The following is a 21,215-nucleotide window of genomic DNA, read 5'->3' on the forward strand; positions in this document are numbered from 1 at the left end:
CTCTCTCCTCTTTAGGGAACATTGTTAAATAAAGGCAGTAATGCAGGCTCCGATTTTCGTTATCTGCAGGATTAGTTAATTGGATTGCAGTCTATAAATCAACCAGGTCCGTTAAAGAGGGAGCGGAGGACTGAGAGTCACTGATGGATGCTGAGCTGCTATCTGCATAAAGCTGAGAGCCTCTGTATCGCACCACTTACACTAATGACCTCACCAGGCTGCAGTAGATCGAGCGTTTAACCTTATGCTAGCTTAGGAACGTAATTTGGGGTTCAAAGGGTTAAAAGACCACCCCTCGACAAGAGTCGCTTAAAATGGGGGGGTGGGGGGGGGGCTTCCTGCTTAGAGACAGCTGCAGTCAGTTTGAGCAACACAAGGATGGCAGACGGGAAGGAACCCTCTGATCTCCTTATCTTTCAGGAAGGAGGTGAAGGCTTTGGAGAGGGTGCAAAAGAGATTTACCAGAATGGTCCTAGGGATGTGGATAGACTGGAGAAGCTGGGACTGTTCTCCTCGGAGCAGAGAAGGCAAAGAGGAGATTTAAACGAGCTGTTCAAAATCATGAAGAAACCGTTTCCGATGGCTGAAGGGTCGATAACCAGAGGGCACAGATTGACATAAGAACATCAGAAATAGGAGCAGGAGTAGGCCATACGGCCCCTCGAGCCTGCTCCACCATTTAATACAATCATGGCTGATCCGATCATGGACTCAGGTCCACTTCCCCGCCCGCTCCCGATAACCCCTTAATCCCTTATCAGTTATGAAACTGTCGATTCCTGTCTTAAATATATTCAATGTCCCAGCTTCCACAGCTCTCTGAGGCAGCGAATTCCACAGATCCACAACCCTCTGAGAGAAGAAATTTCTCCTCATCTCAGTTTTAAATGGGCGGCTCCTTATTCTAAGATCATGCCCTCTAGTTCTAGTCTCCCCCATCAGTGGAAACATCCTCTCTGCATCCACCTTGTCAAGCCCCCTCATAATCTTATACATTTCAATAAGATCACCTCTCAATCTTCTGAATTCCAATGAGTAGAGGCCCAACCTACTCAACCTTTCCTCATAAGTCAACCCCTTCATCCCCGGAATCAACCTAGTGAACCTTCTCTGAACTGCCTCCAAAGCAAGTATATCCTTTCGTAAATATGGAAACCAAAACTGTATGCAGTATTCCAGGTGTGGCCTCACCAATACCCTGTATAACTGGAGCAAGACTTCCCTGCTTTTATACTCCATCCCCTTTGCAATAAAGGCCATTCCTGATCACTTGCTGTACCTGCATACTAACCTTCTGTGTTTCATGCACAAGTACCCCCAGGTCCCGCTGTACTGCAGCACTTTGCAATCTTTCTCCATTTAAATAATAACTTGCGCTTTGATTTTTTTCTGCCAAAGTGCATGACCTCACACTTTCCAACATTATACTCCATCTGCCAAATTTTTGCCCACTCACTTAGCCTGTCCATGTCCTTTTGCAGATTTTTTGTGTCCTCCTCACACATTGTTTTTTCTCCCATCTCTGTATCGTCAGCAAAATTGGCTACGTTACACTCGGTCCCTTCTTCCAAGTCGTTAATATAGATTGTAAATAGTTGGGGTCCCAGCACTGATCCCTGCGGCACTTCACTGGTTACTGATTGCCAACCAGAGAATGAACCATTTATCCCGACTCTCTGTTTTCTGTTCGTTAGCCAATCCTCTATCCATGCTAATATATTACCCCCAACCCCATGAACTTTTATCTTGTGTAGTAACCTTTTATGTGGCACCTTGTCAAATGCCTTCTGGAAATCCAAATACACCACATCCACTGGTTCCCCTTTATCCGCCCTGTTCATTACATCCTCAAAGAATTCCAAGTGATTGGCGAAAGAACCAGAGACGACATGCACTAATAAAAATAAGCAAGGAGTGGTTAGGATCTGGAATGTGCTGTCTGATAGAGTGGTGGATACAGATTCAATGGTAGTCTTCAAAAGGGAATTGGATAAATACTTGAAGGAGAAAAAAGTTGCAGAGATATGGGGAAAGAGCGGGGGGAGCGGGACTAACTGGATTGCTCTTTGAAAGAGCCAGCGCGGACTGGATGGGCCGAATGGCCTCCGCCTGTGCCTCACTATTCTATGACTCTGTGATCCATCCGGCCTGTTGCCTTGGTCGCTCACGATATGGACACAGCCCATCAATCCGGAGCTTTCTCCCAGAATCTCCCCCTTTTCGCCGGGGCGGGTGATTCCGGGAATTCCCCGGGCTCTGCCAGTACTCCAGCCAGGAATCCTCTCGAGCCCTGGATCGGGAATCTCCGCGGCGCTCGGAGAGGCAGGTGTTGAGCAGCAGCGATTAGGGAATGTTGTTCGGTTTTGGAAGGTGTGTCCTCGTGGGGCAGCAGAAACTAGAAGTGACTCCTAACGGCTCTGCCTTTCACCAGCAACAATAACAACAACAACCTGTATTTATATAGCACCTTGAACATAGTGAAACGTCCCAAGGTGCTTCACAGGAATATTATGCGATAAAAATTTGACATGAGCTGCCTAAGTAGAAATTAGCGCAGTTTGGCCAAAGAGGTCGGTTTTAAGGAGCATCTTGAAGGAGGAAAGAGAGGTAGAGAGGCGGAGAGGTTTAGGCAGGGAGTTCCAGAGCTTGGGGCCCAGGCAACAGAAGGCACGGCCCACCGATGTTCGAGCGATTATAATCAGGGATGCTCAAGAGGGCAGGATTAGAGGAGCGCAGACATCTCGGGGGCGGTGGGTGGGGGGGTTGTGGGGCTGGAGGAGATTACAGAGATCGGAGGGGCGAGGCCATGGAGGGATTTGTAAACAAGGATGAGAATTTTGAAATCGAGCCGTTTCTTAACAGGGAGCCAATGTAGGTCAGCGAGCACAGGGGGTGATGGGTGAGCGGGACTTGGTGCGAGTTAGGACACGGGGCAGCCGAGTTTTGGATCACCTCTAGGTTACGTCGGGTAGAATGTGGGAGGCCAGCCAGGAGTGAGCTGGAATAGTCAAGTCTAGAGGTAACAAAGGTATGGATGAGGGTTTCAGCAGTGGATGAGCTGAGGCAAGGGGCGGAGACGGGCGATGTTACGGAGGTGGAAATAGGCGGTTTTAGTCAAGCTGTGGATACGGCACCTTTAGTGTAGTGAAATGTCCCCAGGCATTTCACTGGAGCGGAAACAGACAGGATTTCGGCACTGAGCCCATAATGAGATGTGCCATTTCCTGCACATGCTGTTTGGCCAGGTGTGACGGTGCAAGTCGCTATGGAAACTGAGGGCTAGATTTGACCAACCTTGGCGGGTCCACGGTGGGCGGAGTCGGTGGCTGGTCCAGCACGCTGACCAAAATGACTTTCCCGCTGGTTAAGCCCCACCCAGCACATTTGCCGGCCAACTGAAGCGGGTATGATGACGTACTTCGATGACGTGTCATCAACGGTTTGCTTAAAGGGACCATGCACAAATTAATTTTGACAGTTGTGCTGTCAGTGTTCTGCAGCTTTGAGGTGCACTCTGACAAGCACTGCACAGAGGGGCACAGAGGGGCACAGAGGGGCACAGAGGGGCACAGAGGGGCACAGAGGGGCACAGCTGCACCCAGGCTCTCCCAAGTCTCAGTCACAAATCACAGCACACAGAGAGGTTCTCTTCCCTTCCAGTGGATGGAAGAGACCTCCCCAGGAGACCAACGCAGCCTGGTTGCACATTGCGCAGGAGGGCACAAGCAGGGATGTGGTCAGGAGGACCAGGCTGCAGTGGTGCAAACCTTTCAATGATCTCAGTAGATCACGAAACGTTACTGCAAAGCCACACTCAACCTCATCCTGCTGTGCCACTCATCCCATCCCCATCACTCTGCCTTCCCTAGCCTACCCCTGCACATCCTTACTCACACCAACTTACCTTGCATCTCCACCCAAACCTCTCTATCTACATTATCACATCCCCATCTCACTAGCCTCACACTCACCCTCATCCTTGTCCAATCATACCAATTAACAACTCACAATGGTAGGCACTTGGGTCTTTTAGCCAATGTTCATGTGAAGTTTCTGCTAATGTGTTGTCAAACATTGAAATCTTTATTTTGAACAGATCTTGGACAGATTTGTGTGCACCTTTGGAAGTGACTTAGTGAGTTGTAGTGAATGGTGAGACATAAGGGTAGCCCCTGCAATGGTGATGAGTGTGAACGGAATGGGTTGGGCATTGTAGGGATACTTTATGGTGTTGGTGTGGGGTGGTGCCAACTTGGCACATCATGTGGCAGCCATGGTGCACGGCATCAAGTGAAGTAAATGTGGCCATGGTGAGGCCATCCCTGGCGTCCCGGGCAGCAATGTGGTCGGGTGTTGATGCCCTGTGTCCCGTGCAGCATCAGGTGATTGCGGAGAAGGTCGGTGGTGTTGTTGGTGCTGCTGGTGTTGGGGCGGATCCTGAGGACCAAGGCGAGATAGTTTCAAGGGCGTCGGTGCTGATGTAATAGACGGCAGGTGAAGCTGAGATGACAGAAGCGATCTGTCAATGGTGAGAGAGGTTGTTCCAATGAGGTGACGCTGGAGAGACAGATTGTTCCAAACACTTGCACCCTGCAGAAAGCTCAATCTGTCTTTCCAAAGACAGTAAGCAACAGCTTTTGATCTTGGAAAGCGAACAGCTGTGAGATGGGACTGTTATAGCACAATTGCAGCCGGCAAGTAATGAGATGATTCCATGGCCATTCAACTCCCGCCCGGCTGACCTGACGAGATCCCCGAGCAGTGTGGACTCTGTGGGCGAGCTGGTAAACTGGTCATAATGACCTGAATTGCTTCCCCCACCGCTGCATGTTGGTCTGCTCAGTGCTGGGAAAGGCGTGAGGCAGCGGGTTGACAACGGGGTCTCGGCATTTTCCCACCCGACCCACCACCGATCGTGCCCACTGATCCCCTCGAGAACTTCCCCCCCCCATGTGTTAAAACTGTAAGTCCATCTCACAATAGTTTTTCAGAATGAATCACCGGAAAAAAGGATAACTTCTCCTGAAGAGGAAGTGCCGAGGAATACGATACTAAACGGCCTTCTTTCAACAGCTGTCTATCACTATCTCACGCATATTGAGTGCCTTTTACATGGTGGTCCATCCCGAGGGGTTTAGCCAGAGGGGTAGAATCGAGGAAACTTACAGCACAGGAGGAGGCCATTCAGCCCGTCGTGCCTGTGCCGGCTCTTTGAAAGAGCAGTGGTGCTCAGTCCCACATCCCACGCTTTTTGTCTGTTACCCTGTAACACATACCGCCCCTCAGACCAATACAGTCCCTGTATCTGGGACAGTGGGCAGACTTTTCATTACCCAATTAAATGATTCGAGACTGTTGGTCAAACAGCCTCTTTTCCCATGAACAATATTTTTAGAACTAATAAACAAGTGTTCAAAGTTTTTTTTAGAAACATAGACATAGAAAATAGGTGCAGGAGTAGACCATTCGGCCCTTCAAGCCTGCACCGCCATTCAATGAGTTCATGGCTGAACATGCAACTTCAGTACCCCATTCCTGCTTTCTCACCATACCCCTTGATCCCCCTAGTAGTAAGGATGACATCTAACTCCTTTTTGAATATATTTAGTGAATTGGCCTCAACAACTTTCTGTGGTAGAGATTTCCACAGGTTCACCACTCTCTGGGTGAAGAAGTTTCTCCTCATCTCGGTCCTAAATGGCTTACCCCTTATCCTTAGACTGTGACCCCTGGTTCTGGACTTCCCCAACATTGGGAACATTCTTCCTGCATCTAACCTGTCTAAACTCGTCAGAATTTTAAACATTTCTATGAGATCCCTTCTCATTCTTCTGAACTCCAGTGAATACAAGCCCAGTTGATCCAGTCTTTCTTGATATGTCAGTCCCGCCATCCCAGGAATCAGTCTGGTGAACCTTCGCTGCACTCCCTCAATAGCAAGAATGTCCTTCCTCAAGTTAGGAGACCAAAACTGTACACAATACTCCAGGTGTGGCCTCACCAAGGCCCTGTACAACTGTAGTAACACCTCCCTGCCCCTGTACTCAAATCCCCTTGCTATGAAGGCCAACATGCCATTTGCTTTCTTAACCGCCTGCTGTACCTGCATGCCAACCTTCAATGACTGATGTACCATGACACCCAGGTCTCGTTGCACCTCCCCTTTTCCTAATCTGTCACCATTCAGATAATAGTCTGTCTCTCTGTTTTTACCACCAAAGTGGATAACCTCACATTTATCCAAATTATACTTCATCTGCCATGCATTTGCCCACTCACCTAACCTATCCAAGTCACTCTGCAGCCTCCTAGCATCCTCCTTGCAGCTCACACTGCCACCCAACTTAGTGTCATCCGCAAATTTGGAGATACTACATTTAATCCCCTCGTCTAAATCATTAATATACAATGTAAACAGCTGGGGCCTCAGCACAGAACCTTGCGGTACCCCACTAGTCACTGCCTGCCATTCTGAAAAGTACCCATTTACTCCTACTCTTTGCTTCCTGTCTGACAACCAGTTCTCAATCCATGTCAGCACACTACCCCCAATCCCATGTGCTTTAACTTTGCACATTAATCTCTTGTGTGGGACCTTGTCGAAAGCCTTCTGAAAGTCCAAATACATCACATCAACTGGTTCTCCCTTGTCCACTCTACTGGAAACATCCTCAAAAAATTCCCGAAGATTTGTCAAGCATGATTTCCCTTTCACAAATCCATGCTGACTTGAACCTATCATGTCACCTCTTTCCAAATGCGCTGCTATGACATCCTTAATAATTGATTCCATCATTTTACCCACTACCGATGTCAGGCTGACCGGTCTATAATTCCGTGTTTTCTCTCTCTTTCCTTTTTTAAAAAGTGGGGTTACATTGGCTACCCTCCACTCGATAAGAACTGATCTAGAGTCTATGGAATGTTGGAAAATGACTGTCAATGCATCCGCTATTTCCAAGGCCACCTCCTTGAGTACTCTGGGATGTAGACCATCAGGCTCTGGGGATTTATCGGCCTTCAATCCCATCAATTTCCCCAACACAATTTCCTGACTAATAAGGATTTCCCTCAGTTCCTCCTCCTTACTAGACCCTCTGACCCTTTTTATATCCGGAAGGTTGTTTGTGTCCTCCTTCGTGAATACCGAACCAAAGTATTTGTTCAATTGGTCCGCCATTTCTTTGTTCCCCGTTATGACTTCCCCTGATTCTGACTGCAGGGGACCTACGTTTGTCTTTACTAACCTTTTTCTCTTTACATATCTATAGAAGCTTTTGCAGTCCGTCTTAATGTTCCCTGCAAGCTTCTTCTCGTACTCCATTTTCCCTGCCCTAATCAAACCATTTGTCCTCCTCTGCTGAGTTCTAAATTTCTCCCAGTCCCCGGGTTCGTTGCTATTTCTGGCCAATTTGTATGCCACTTCCTTGGCTTTAATACTATCCCTGATTTCCCTTGATAGCCACGGTTGAGCCACCTTCCCTTTTTTATTTTTTCGCCAGACAGGGATGTACAATTGTTGTAGTTCATCCATGCGGTCCCTAAATGTCTGCCATTGCCCATCCACTGTCAACCCCTTAAGCATCATTCGCCAATCTATCCAAGCCAATTCACGCCTCATACCTTCAAAGTTACCCTTCTTTAAGTTCTGGACATGGTCTCTGAATTAACTGTTTCATTCTCCATCCTAATGTAGAATTCCACCATATTATGGTCACTCTTCCCCAAGTGGCCTCGCACAGCGAGATTGCTAATTAATCCTCTCTCATTACACAACACCCAGTCTAAGATGGCCTCCCCCCTAGTTGGTTCCTCGACATATTGGTCTAGAAAACCATCCCTTATGCACTCCAGGAAATCCTCCTCCACCGTATTGCTTCCAGTTTGGTTCGCCCAATCTATATGCATATTAAAGTCACCCTTGATAACTGCTGCACCTTTGTTGCATGCACCCCTAATTTCCTGAGAATTTAATTGAGAACAGAACATTTTTGACGCTCCCTGTGATTTTTCTCCCGGTGTTTTGCTCCCAGCAGCGTCCTATCTTCAATTCCTGGAGACTCCAGGCCAATCCTGGAGAGTTGGGAACCTGAATAGAGTGAGCTGGAGTTGTCGGCAGAGTCAGGAGGAGGGGACGGAAGGCGGGGACAATGAGGTGAGTTTCTGAGGATGCTTTCAAAATAATGGGTGGGGTCGGAGTATGATGGATGAAAGTTTGGGAATCCCACCTGTCCGTGGAGGCCTCAGAGAGGTGAGACAACCCGGTTCCTGTTTCACCAGCGGAGGGATCGAATCTGAACCACGTTCCACTCCAGGTGTCAATGTGCTGCCCTCCAGCACAATCACTATTTACTTCCAGCACCCTCTCGTGCATTTCCTCTCTTTATTTCTTTAGTACAGTGCAACCTGCATGGTATCTCACTGCGACTGATTTTAAAATGCGATGGACTTTTCAGGAGATCGCGGGGAAAATATGAGCAAGGAACCAGTGGTGAGATGGAGTGCCGTGAGTCAGTGACTGGGCTGAAATTACACTCCATGTACCAGCCTCTTAAACCTGCTCATGTATAATTTAACAGCTCGGGAGACAGGGTGCACAAAGTCCGAATTAAACAACTTTCCTTTATTTTGATGTAATTTTCACATCCATATAATCAAATGGGATCAAATGAAAGAGAGAATCAGTCATTAAATCACTCATTAAATCCCTCAGAAAGACAGGCACTGGGAATATCAGCACTGGGAGTATCGGCACTGTGATGCTGAAGTGTTGATTTATCCGAGGCGGGGCAGGGGGGCGTGAGGCCAACCCGGGAGACGGGTCGCTATTTAAATATCTTAATGAGGCTGTGAGCTTCACATTTTACCAACTGTTTTAAATTTGTACGCTGGCCGGATGGGGTTTTCCGGGTCTTGGGAAACCCGGCAGCTAAAGGCAGGCGAGGACTTTCCAGCACTGCTTGTAGGGCAGGAGAAATGGCCTCTTTCTGTGCTGTGTGACTCTCTGTGGGTGCAGCTCCCTGTCAAGCCGCCAGGTGCCGCCCTCGCTCTGTCTCCGGCTGCAGCTCCCTCTCCGGCCGCCAGGTGCCGCCCTCTCTCCGTGGGTGCAGCCCCCTCTCCGGCCGCCAGGTGCCACTCTCCCTCGGTGGGTGCAGCCCCTTCTCCGGCCGCCAGGTGCCGCCCTCCCTCGGTGGGTGCAGCCCCCTCCCCGGCCGCCAGGTGCCGCCCTCCCTCAGTGGGTGCAGCCCCCTCTCCGGCCGCCAGGTGCCGCGCTCCCTCGGTGGGTGCAGCCCCCTCTCCGGCCGCCAGGTGCCGCCCTCCCTCGGTGGGTGCAGCCCCCTCCCCGGCCGCCAGGTGCCGCCCTCCCTCGGTGGGTGCAGCCCCCTCCCCGGCCGCCAGGTGCCGCCCTCCCTTGGTGGGTGCAGCTCCCTCTCCGGCCGCTAGGTGCCGCCCGCTCAGTGTCGCCGCCCGGTTTGCGAGGCCGGACTGGGTTTCGCCTCCATCCTGACGCTTAGGCCGCGGCTTGTCCTCCATCCGCCGCCATCGGGCCCGGGATCGGCGCCGCTTGCTGCCTCTTTGTGCCGGTTGTGTCGGGGCGAAGGCCGGGAACGAGCCCAGGTCGGTATTGCGGAGGTTAAAGCGCCTTCCTGCTGCCGGGCCCGGGGAGCCGCCATCCGGCGCCCGCTTTGTTCGCCGCGGATCCGGCCGCCATCTTCTGCCCCGGGCCCGGCCCGCGGGGGATTCGGGGGGTGGCGTGTGGGCCCCGGGGGACCGGGGGGTCCAGGGGTGGGAGGGCGAGAGAGAGAGAGAGGGTGTGGGCTCCGGCCCGGGGGGGAGGCCGCATCCGGGGAATAAATCACCGGCCGGGGGAGGCGCAGGAGCGGCGGGGGAGAAAACCCGAGACCCCGGCTCCGGGCCTCCCGTCATCCCCCTTCTCCCCCCCCCCCCATGATCCCCCTTCTCCCCCCCCATGATTCCCCCTTCTCCCCCCCCCATGATTCCCCCTTCTCCCCCCCCCCATGATCCCCCTTCTCCCCCCCCCCAATGATCCCCCTTCTCCCTCCCCCCCCCCAATGATCCCCCTTCTCCCTCCCCCCCCCATGATCCCCCTTCTCCCCCCCCCCCATGATCCCCCTTCTCCCCCCCCCCCCCCATGATCCCCCTTCTCCCCCCCCCCCCCCATGATCCCCCTTCTCCCCCCCATGATCCCCCTTCTCCCCCCCCATGATCCCCCTTCTCCCCCCCCCATGATCCCCCTTCTCCCCCCCCATGATCCCCCTTCTCCCCCCCCATGATCCCCCTTCTCCCCCCCCATGATCCCCCTTCTCCCCCCCCATGATCCCCCTTCTCCTCCCCCCCATGATCCCCCTTCTCCCCCCCATGATCCCCCTTCTCCCCCCCCTGATCCCCCTTCTCCCCCCCCCATGATCCCCCTTCTCCCCCCCCCATGATCCCCCTTCTCCCCCCCCCATGATCCCCCTTCTCCCCCCCCCATGATCCCCCTTCTCCCCCCCCCCCATGATCCCCCTTCTCCCCCCCCCCATGATCCCCCTTCTCCCCCCCCCCCATGATCCCCCTTCTCCCCCCCCCATGATCCCCCCCCATGATCCCCCTTCTCCCACCCCCATGATCCCCCTTCTCCCCCCCCATGATCCCCCTTCTCCCCCCCCATGATCCCCCTTCTCCACCCCCATGATCCCCCTTCTCCCCCCCCCCCCCATGATCCCCCTTCTCCCCCCCCCCCCATGATCCCCCTTCTCCCCCCCCCCCCATGATCCCCCTTCTCCCCCCCCATGATCACCCTTCTCCCTCCCCCATGATCCCCCTCCTCCCTCCCCCCCCCTATGATCCCCCTCCTCCCTCCCCCCCCCATGATCCCCCTCCTCCCTCCCCCCCCATGATCCCCCTCCTCCCTCCCCCCCCATGATCCCCCTTCTCCCCCCCCCATGAAACCCCCTTCTCCCCCCCCCATGAAACCCCCTTCAACCCCCCCCATTAAACCCCCTCCCCCCCCCCATGAAACCCCCTTCCCCCCCCATGAAACCCCCTTCCCCCCCATGAAACCCCCTTCCCCCCCCCATAAAACCCACTCCCCCCCCCATGAAACCCCGTTCTCCCACCCCCATGATCCCCCTTCTCCCCCCCATGATCCCCCTTCTCCCCGCCCCCCCCATGATCCCCCTTCTCCCCGCCCCCCCATGATCCCCCTTCTCCCCCATGATCCCCCTTCTCCCCCCCCCATGATCCCCCTTCTCCCCCCCCCATGATCCCCCTTCTCCCCCCCCCCATGATCCCCCTTCTCCCCCCCCCCCATGATCCCCCTTCTCCCCCCCCCATGATCCCCCTTCTCCCGATCCCCCTTCTCCCCCCCCCATGATCCCCATGATCCCCCTTCTCCCCCCCCCCATGATCCCCATGATCCCCCTTCTCCCCATCCCCATGATCCCCCTTCTCCCCCCCCCATGATCCCCCTTCTCCCCCCCCGCCCATGATCCCCCTTGTCCCCCCCCATGATCCCCCTTGTCCCCCCCCCCCATGATCGCCCTTCTCTCCCCCCATGATCCCCCTTCTCCCCCCCCCATGATCCCCCTTCTCCCCCCCCATGATCCCCCTTCTCCCCCCCCATGATCCCCCTTCTCCCCCCTTCCCATGATCCCCCTTCTCCCCGCCCCCCCATGATCCCCCTTCTCCCCCCCCATGATCCCCCTTCTCCCCCCCCCATGATCCCCCTTCTCCCCCCCCATGATCCCCCTTCTCCCCCCCCCATGATCCCCCTTCTCCCCCCCATGATCCCCCTTCTCCCCCCCCATGATCCCCCTTCTCCCCCCCCCATGATCCCCCTTCTCCCCCCCCATGATCCCCCTTCTCCCCCCCCATGATCCCCCTTCTCCCCCCCCATGATCCCCCTTCTCCCCCCCCATGATCCCCCTTCTCCCCCCCCCCCATGATCCCCCTTCTCCCCCCCCATGATCCCCCTTCTCCCCCCCCATGATCCCCCTTCTCCCCCCCCCATGATCCCCCTTCTCCCCCCCCATGATCCCCCTTCTCCCCCCCCCTTGATCCCCCTTCTCCCCCCCCATGATCCCCCTTCTCCCCCCCCCATGATCCCCCTTCTCCCCCCCCCATGATCCCCCTTCTCCCCCCCATGATCCCCCTTCTCCCCCCCCCCCATGATCCCCCTTCTCCCCCCCCCCCATGATCCCCCTTCTCCCCCCCCCCCATGATCCCCCTTCTCCCCCCCCCCCATGATCCCCCTTCTCCCCCCCCATGATCCCCCTTCTCCCCCCCCCCCATGATCCCCCTTCTCCCCCCCCCCCATGATCCCCCTTCTCCCTCCCCCCCCATCCCCCTTCTCCCTCCCCCCCCATCCCCCTTCTCCCTCCCCCCCCATGATCCCCCTTCTCCCCCCCCCATGATCCCCCTTCTCCCCCCCCCATGATCCCCCTTCTCCCCCCCCATGATCCCCCTTCTCCCCCCCCATGATCCCCCTTCTCCCCCCCCGATCCCCCTTCTCCCCCCCCCCATGATCCCCCTTCTCCCCCATGATCCCCCTTCTCCCCCATGATCCCCCTTCTCCCCCATGATCCCACTTCTCCCCCATAATCCCCCTTCTCCCCCATGATCCCCCTTCCCCCCCATGATCCCCCTTCTCTCCCCCCCCATGATCCCCCCTTCTTCTCCCCCCCCATGATCCCTCTTCTCCCCGCCCCCCATGATCCCCCTTCTCCCCGCCCCCCATGATCCCCCTTCTCCCCGCCCCCCATGATCCCCCTTCTCTCCCCCATGATCCCCCTTCTCCCCCCCCATGATCCCCCTTCTCCCCCCCCATGATCCCCCTTCTCCCCGCCCCCCATGATCCCCCTTCTCCCCGCCCCCCATGATCCCCCTTCTCCCCGCCCCCCATGATCCCCCTTCTCCCCGCCCCCCATGATCCCCCTTCTCCCCCCCATGATCCCCCTTCTCTACCCCCCCCCATGATCCCCCTTCTCCCCCCCCATGATCCCCCTTTTCCCACCCCCCATGATCCCCCTTCTCCCCCACCCATGATCCCCCCCATGATCCCCCTTCTCCCCCCCATGATCCCCCTTCTCCCCCCCCATGATCCCCCTTCTCCCCCCCCATGATCCCCCTTCTCCCCCCCCATGATCCCCCTTCTCCCCCCCCATGATCCCCCTTCTCCCCCCCCCATGATCCCCCTTCTCCCCCCCCCCCCATGATCCCCCTTCTCCCCCCCCATGATCCCCCTTCTCCCCCCCCCATGATTCCCCTTCTCCCCCCATGATTCCCCTTCTCCCCCCATGATTCCCCTTCTCCCCCCATGATCCCCCTTCTCCCCCCATGATCCCCCTTCTCCCCCCCATGATCCCCCTTCTCCCCCCCCCCCATGATCCCCCTTCTCCCCCCCCCATGATCCCCCTTCTCCCCCCCCCATGATCCCCCTTCTCCCCCCCCATGATCCCCCTTCTCCCCCCCCATGATCCCCCTTCTCCTCCCCCATGATCCCCCTTCTCCCCCCCCCCCCCCCATGATCCCCCTTCTCCCCCCCCATGATCCCCCTTCTCCCCCCCATGATCCCCCTTCTCCCCCCCCCATGATCCCCCTTCTCCCCCCCCCATGATCCCCCTTCTCCCCCCCCATGATCCCCCTTCTCCCCCCCCATGATCCCCCTTCTCCCCCCCCCCCCATGATCCCCCTTCTTCCCCCCCCATGATCCCCCTTCTTCCCCCCCCATGATCCCCCTTCTCCCCCCCCCATGATCCCCCTTCTCCCCCCCCCCACATGATCCCCCATCTCCCCCCCCCCCATGATCCCCCTCTCCCCCCCCATGATCCCCCTTCTCCCCCCCATGATCCCCCTTCTCCCCCCCCATGATCCCCCTTCTCCCCCCCCATGATCCCCCTTCTCCCCCCCCCATGATCCCCCTTCTCCCCCCCCCATGATCCCCCTTCTCCCCCCCCATGATCCCCCTTCTCCCCCCCCATGATCCCCCTTCTCCCCCCCATGATCCCCCTTCTCCCCCCCCCATGATCCCCCTTCCCCCCCCCCATGATCCCCCTTCTCCCCCCCATGGTCCCCCTTCTCCCCCCCCATGATCCCCCTTCTCCCCCCCCATGATCCCCCTTCTCCCCCCCATGATCCCCCTTCTCCCCCCCCCATGATCCCCCTTCCCCCCCCCCCATGATCCCCCTTCTTCCCCCCATGATCCCCCTTCTTCCCCCCATGGTCCCCCTTCTCCCCCCCCATGATCCCCCTTCTCCCCCCCCCATGATCCCCCTTCTCCCCCCCATGGTCCCCCTTTGCCCCCCCCCCATGATCCCCCTTCTCCCCCCCCATGATCCCCCTTCTCCCCCCCCATGATCCCGCTTCTCCCCCCCCCATGATCCCCCTTCTCCCCCCCCATGATCCTCCTTCTCCCCCCCCCCATGATCCCCCTTCTCTCCCCCCCCATGATCCCCCTTCTCCCCGCCCCATGATCCCCCTTCTCCCCCCCCATGATCCCCCTTCTCCCCCCCCCATGATCCCCCTTCTCCCCCCCCATGATCCCCCTTCTCCCCCCCCATGATCCCCCTTCTCCCCCCCATGATCCCCCTTCTCCCCCCCATGATCCCCCATGATCCCCCTTCTCCCCCATGATCCCCCTTCTCCCCCATGATCCCCCTTCTCCCCCATGATCCCCCCTTCTCCCCCATGATCCCCCCTTCTCCCCCATGATCCCACTTCTCCCCCATAATCCCCCTTCTCCCCCATGATCCCCCTTCTCCCCCATGATCCCCCTTCTCTCCCCCCCCATGATCCCCCCTTCTTCTACCCCCCATGATCCCCCTTCTCCCCCCCCCCATGATCCCCCTTCTCCCCGCCCCCCATGATCCCCCTTCTCCCCGCCCCCCATGATCCCCCTTCTCCCCGCCCCCCATGATCCCCCTTCTCCCCGCCCCCCATGATCCCCCTTCTCCCTGCCCCCCATGATCCCCCTTCTCTCCCCCATGATCCCCCTTCTCCACCCCCCCATGATCCCCCTTCTCCACCCCCCCATGATCCCCCTTCTCCCCCCCATGATCCCCCTTCTCCCATCGCCCCCTATGATCCCCCTTCTCTACCCCCCCATGATCCCCCTTCTCCCCCCCCATGATCCCCCTTCTCCCCCCATGATCCCCCTTCTCCCCCCCCCATGATCCCCCTTCTCCCCCCCCCCCCATGATCCCCCTTCTCCCCCCCCCCATGATCCCCCTTCTCCCCCCCCATGATCCCCCTTCTCCCCCCCATAATCCCCCTTCTCCCCCCCCCCCCATGATCCCCCTTCTCCCCCCATTATCCCCCTTCACCCCCATGATCCCCCTTCTCCCCCCCATGATCCCCCTTCTCCACCCCATTGATCCTCCTTCTCCCCCCTCCATGATTCCCCTTCTCCCCCCCCCCCATGAACCCCCTTTGCCCCCCCCATGATACCCCTTCCCCCCCCCATGATCCCCCTTCTCCCCCCCCCATGATCCCGCTTCTCCCCCCCCCATGATCCCCCTTCTCCCCCCCCCATGATCCTCCTTCTCCCCCCCCATGATCCCCCTTCTCTCCCCCCCATGATCCCCCTTCTCCCCGCCCCATGATCCCCCTCCTCCCCCCGCCCCCATGATCCCCCTTCTCCCCCCCCTCCCCATTATCCCCCTTCTCACCCCCCCATGATCCCCCTTCTCCCCCCCCCATGATCCCCCTTCTCCCCCCACCATGATCCCCCTTATCCGCCCCCCATGATCCCCTTCTCCCCCCCCCCCATGATCCCCCTTCCCCCCCCATGATCCCCCATCTCCCCCCCCCATGATCCCCCTTCTCCTCCCCCCCCATGATCCCCCTTCTCCTCCCCCCCATGATCCCCCTTCTCCTCCCCCCCATGATCCCCCTTCTTCCCCCCCCCATGATCCCCCTTCTCCCCCCCCCCATGATCCCCCTTCTCCCCCCCCCCATGATCCCCCTTCTACCCCCCCCCCCATGATCCCCCTTCTCCCCCCTCCCCCATGATCCCCCTTCTCTCCCCCCCCATGATCCCCCTTCTCCCCCCCCATGATCCCCCTTCTCCCCCCCCCATGATCCCCCTTCTCCCCCCCCCATGATCCCCCCTTCTCCCCCCCATGATCCCCCTTCTCCCCCCCCATGATCCCCCTTCTCCTCCCCTCCCCATGATCCCCCTTCTCCCCATGATCCCACTCCCCTCCGATCCCTCTTCCCCCCCCCGATCGCTCTTCCCGCCCCACCCGATCGCTCTTCCCGCCCCCCCCGATCCCTCTCCCCCCCCCGATCCCTCTTCCCCCCCGATCCCTCTTCCCCCCCCCCGATCCCTCTTCCCCCCCCCCCGATCCCCGATCCCTCTTCCACCCCCCCCCCCCGATCCCTCTTCCCCCCCCCGATCCCTCTTCCCCCCCCCCCCGATCCCTCTTCCCCCCCCCCCCCGATCCCTCTTCCCCCCCCCCCGATCCCTCTTCCCCCCCCCCGATCCCTCTTCCCCCCCCCCGATCCCTCTTCCCCCCCCCCCGATCCCTCGTCCCCCCCCCGATCCCTCTTCCCCCCCTCCCCGACCCCTCTCCCACCCCCCCGATCCCTCTTCCACCCCCACCCCCGATCCCTCTTCCCCCCCCCCCCCCGATCCCTCTTCCCCCCCCCGATCCCTCTTCCCCCCCCCCCCCCGATCCCTCTTCCCCCCCCCCCCGATCCCTCTTCCCCCCCCCCCCGATCCCTCTTCCCCCCCCCCCGATCCCTCTTCCCCCCCCCCCCCGATCCCTCTTCCCCCCCCCCCCCGATCCCTCTTCCCCCCGCCCCCCCGATCCCTCTTCCCCCCGCCCCCCCGATCCCTCTTCCCCCCGCCCCCCCCCGATTCCTCTTCCACCCGCCCCCCCCGATCCCTCTCCCCCCCCCCCCGATCCCTCTCCCCCCCCCCCGATCCCTCTCCCCCCCCGATCCCTCTCCCCCCCCCGATCCCTCTCCCCCCCCCCCCGATCCCTCTCCCCCCCCGATCCCTCTCCCCCCCCGATCCCTCTCTCCCCCCCCCCGATCCCTCTCCCCCCACCCCCGATCCCTCTTCCCCCCCCCCCCCCCCCCCCCCGATCCCTCTCCCCCCCCCCCCCCGATCCCTCTCCCCCCCCCCCCCCCCGATCCCTCTCCCCCCCCCCCCCCCGATCCCTCTTCCCCCCCCGATCCCTCTTCCCCCCCCGATCCCTCTTCCCCCCCTCCCCCCACCCGATCCCTCTTCTCCCCCCCCACCCGATCCCTCTCCCCCCCCCCCCCACCCGATCCCTCCCCCCCCCCCACCCGATCCCTCTCCCCCCCCACCCCCCCCCCCCGATCCCTCTCCCCCCCCCCGATCCTTCCCCCCCCCCCCCCCCCGATCCCTCTTCCCCCCCCCCCCCGATCCCTCTTCCCCCCCCCGATCCCTCTTCCCCCCCCCCCCCGATCCCTCTTCCCCCCCCCCCCGATCCCTCTTCCCCCCCCCCGATCCCTCTTCCCCCCCCCACCCGATCCCTCTTCCCCCCCCCCCCGATCCCTCTTCCCCCCCCCCCCCGATCCCCCCCCGAACCCTCCCCCACCCGATCCCTCCCCCACCCGATCCCTCTTCCCCCCCCCCCCGATCCCTCTTCCCCCCCCCCGATCCCTCTCCCCCCCCCGATCCCTCTCCCCCCCCCCGATCCCTCTTCCCCCCCCCCCCGATCCCTCTCCCCCCCCCCCCCCGATCTCTCTTCCCCCCCCCGATCCCTCTTCCCCCCCCCGATCCCTCTTCCCCCCCCCGATCCCTCTTCCCCCCCCCGATCCCTCTTCCCCCCCCCGATCCCTCTTCCCCCCCCCGATCCCTCTTCCCCCCCCCGATCCCTCTTCCCCCCCCCGATCCCTCTTCCCCCCCCCGATCCCTCTCCCCCCCCCCCGATCCCTCTTCCCCCCCCCGATCCCTCTTCCCCCCCCCGATCCCTCTTCCCCCCCCCCGATCCCTCTTCCCCCCCCCCCCCGATCCCTCTTCCCCCCCCCCCCGATCCCTCTTCCCCCCCCCGATCCCTCTTCCCCCCCCCCCCCGATCCCTCTTCCCCCCCCCCGATCCCTCTTCCCCCCCCCCCCGATCCCTCTTCCCCCCCCCCCCCCGATCCCTCTTCCCCCCCCCCCCCCGATCCCTCTTCCCCCCCCCCCCCCCCGATCCCTCTTCCCCCCCCCCCGATCCCTCTTCCCCCCCCCCGATCCCTCTTCCCCCCCCCCCCGATCCCTCTTCCCCCCCCCCCGATCCCTCTTCCCCCCCCCCCCGATCCCTCTTCCCCCCCCCGATCCCTCTTCCCCCCCCCCCGATCCCTCTTCCCCCCCCCCCCGATCCCTCTTTCCCCCCCCCCCCGATCCCTCTTTCCCCCCCCCCGATCCCTCTTCCCCCCCCCCCGATCCCTCTTCCCCCCCCCCCCCGATCCCTCTTTCCCCCCCCCCCCCCGATCCCTCTTTCCCCCCCCCCCGATCCCTCTTTCCCCCCCCCCCCGATCCCTCTTCCCCCCCCCCCGATCCCTCTTCCCCCCCCCCCGATCCCTCTTCCCCCCCCCCCCCCGATCCCTCTTCTCCCCCCCCGATCCCTCTTCTCCCCCCCGATCCCTCTTCTCCCCCCCGATCCCTCTTCTCCCCCCCGATCCCTCTTCTCCCCCCCGATCCCTCTTCTCCCCCCCGATCCCTCTTCTCCCCCCCGATCCCTCTTCTCCCCCCCGATCCCTCTTCTCCCCCCCGATCCCTCTTCTCCCCCCCCGATCCCTCATCTCCCCCCCGATCCCTCTTCTCCCCCCCGATCCCTCTTCTCCCCCCCGATCCCTCTTCTCCCCCCCGATCCCTCTTCTCCCCCCCGATCCCTCTTCTCCCCCCCGATCCCTCTTCTCCCCCCCCCGATCCCTCTTCTCCCCCCCCGATCCCTCTTCTCCCCCCCGATCCCTCTTCCCCCCCCCGATCCCTCTTCTCCCCCCCCGATCCCTCTTCTCCCCCCCGATCCCTCTTCCCCCCCCCCCCGATCCTCTCCCCCCCCCCCGATCCCTCTTCCCCCCCCCCCGATCCCTCTTCCCCCCCCCCCCCGATCCCTCTTCCCCCCCCCCCGATCCCTCTTCCCCCCCCCCCCCCCGATCCCTCTTCCCCCCCCCCGATCCCTCTTCCCCCCCCCCGATCCCTCTTCCCCCCCCCCCGATCCCTCTTCCCCCCCCCGATCCCTCTTCCCCCCCCCCGATCCCTCTTCCCCCCCCCCGATCCCTCTTCCCCCCCCCCGATCCCTCTTCCCCCCCCCCCGATCCCTCTTCCCCCCCCCCCGATCCCTCTTCCCCCCCCCCGATCCCTCTTCCCCCCCCCCGATCCCTCTCCCCCCCCCCCGATCCCTCTCCCCCCCCCCCCCGATCCCTCTCCCCCCCCCCCCGATCCCTCTCCCCCCCACCCCCCCGATCCCTCATTTTCCCCCCCCCGATCCCTCTTCTCCCCCCCGATCCCTCTTCTCCCCCCCGATCCCTCTTCTCCCCCCCGATCCCTCTTCTCCCCCCCGATCCCTCTTCTCCCCCCCGATCCCTCTTCTCCCCCCCGATCCCCCTCTTCTCCCCCCCGATCCCTCTTCTCCCCCCCGATCCCTCTTCTCCCCCCCGATCCCTCTTCTCCCCCCCGATCCCTCTTCTCCCCCCCGATCCCTCTTCTCCCCCCCGATCCTCCCCCCCCGATCCCTCTCCCCCCCCCCGATCCCTCTCGCCCCCCCCCGATCCCTCTTCCCCCCCCCCGATCCCTCTTCCCCCCCCCCCGATCCCTCTTCCCCCCCCCCGATCCCTCTTCCCCCCCCCCGATCCCTCTTCCCCCCCCCCCCGATACCTCTTCTCCCCCCCCCCCCGATCCCTCTCCCCCCCCCCCCGATCCCTCTCCCCCCCCCCCCCGATCCCTCTCCCCCCCCCCCCGATCCCTCTTCCCCCCCCCGATCCCTCTTCTCCCCCCCCCCGATTCCTCTCCCCCCCCCCCCGATCCCTCTTCCCCCCCCCCCTCTTTCCCCACGCCGATCCCTCATTCCCCCCCCGATCCCTCTCCTCACCCCCCCCCGATCCCTCTCCTCACCCCCCCGATCCCTCCCCCCCCCCCGATCCCTCTCCTCCCCCCCCCCCGATCCTTCTCCTCCCCCCCCCCCCCGATCCCTCTTCCTCCCCACCCCCCCGATCCCTCATTTTCCCCCCCCGATCCCTCATTCCCCCCCCCGATCCCTCATTTCCCCCCCCCGATCCCTCTTCCCCCCCCCCCCCCGATCCCTCTCTTCCCCCCCCCCCCACCCCTCTCTTCCCCCCCCCCACCCCTCTCTTCCCCCCCCCCCCACGATCCCCCAATCTCTCTTCTCCCCCCCCCTGATCCCTCTTCCCCCCCCCCTCTAATCCCTCTTCCCCCCCCCCCCCTGATCCCTCTTCCCCCCCCGATCCCTCTTCCCCCCCCCCCCCCCCGGAGCCATCTTCCCCCCCCCCCCCCCCCCCCCCGGGGATCCCTCTTTCCCCCCCCCCCCCGATAACTCTTCCCCCCTCCCCCCGATAACTCTTCCCCATCCCCCGATAACTCTTCCCCCCCCCCCCGATAACTCTCTCCCCCCCCTCCCCGATCCCTCTTCCCCTCCCCCCGATCCCTCTTCCCCTCCCCCCGATCCCTCTTCCCCCCCCCCCCTGATCCCTCTTCCCCCCCCCCGATCCCTCTTCCCCCCCCCCCCCCGGAGCCATCTTCCCCCCCCCCCCCCCCCCGGGGATCCCTCTTTCCCCCCCCCGATAACTCTTCCCCCCTCCCCCCGATAACTCTTCCCCCATCCCCCGATAACTCTTCCCCCCCCCCCCCGATAACTCTCCCCCCCCTCCCCGATCCCTCTTCCCCTCCCCCCGATCCCTCTTCCCCTCCCCCCGATCCCTCTTCCCCTCCCCCCGATCCCTCTTCCCCTCCCCCCGATCCCTCTTCCCCTCCCCCCGATCCCTCTTCCCCTCCCCCCGATCCCTCTCCTCACCCCCCCCCGATCCCTCTCCTCACCCCCCCGATCCCTCCCCCCCCCGATCCCTCTCCTCCCCCCCCCCCCGATCCTTCTCCTCCCCCCCCCGATCCCTCTTCCTCCCCACCCCCCCGATCCCTCATTTTCCCCCCCCGATCCCTCATTCCCCCCCCCGATCCCTCATTCCCCCCCCCGATCCCTCATTTCCCCCCCCCGATCCCTCTTTTCCCCCCCCCCCCGATCCCTC

General features: G+C 61.6%; 1 protein-coding gene across 3 annotated transcripts in view; it reads left to right on the forward strand.

Moving 5' to 3' along the window:
- LOC139233144 (inactive phospholipid phosphatase 7-like) overlaps positions 1–21,215 on the forward strand; it is a 219,933-nt gene that overhangs the window by 117,502 nt on the left and 81,216 nt on the right. Inside the window, exon 1 of one of the 3 annotated variants that reach the window (XM_070863710.1) lies at positions 8,059–8,155. The exons of 1 other annotated variant lie outside the window; for it this stretch is intronic. The gene's annotated coding sequence lies outside the window, so the exon portion shown is untranslated. Of the gene's footprint in view, positions 1–8,058; positions 8,156–9,472; positions 9,619–21,215 lie in introns of those variants that run through there. One more of the 3 variants, XM_070863709.1, reaches the window with a different exon arrangement.

Source organism: Pristiophorus japonicus, chromosome 20, assembly GCF_044704955.1.
Source record: "Pristiophorus japonicus isolate sPriJap1 chromosome 20, sPriJap1.hap1, whole genome shotgun sequence".
NCBI lineage: Eukaryota > Metazoa > Chordata > Chondrichthyes > Pristiophoridae > Pristiophorus > Pristiophorus japonicus.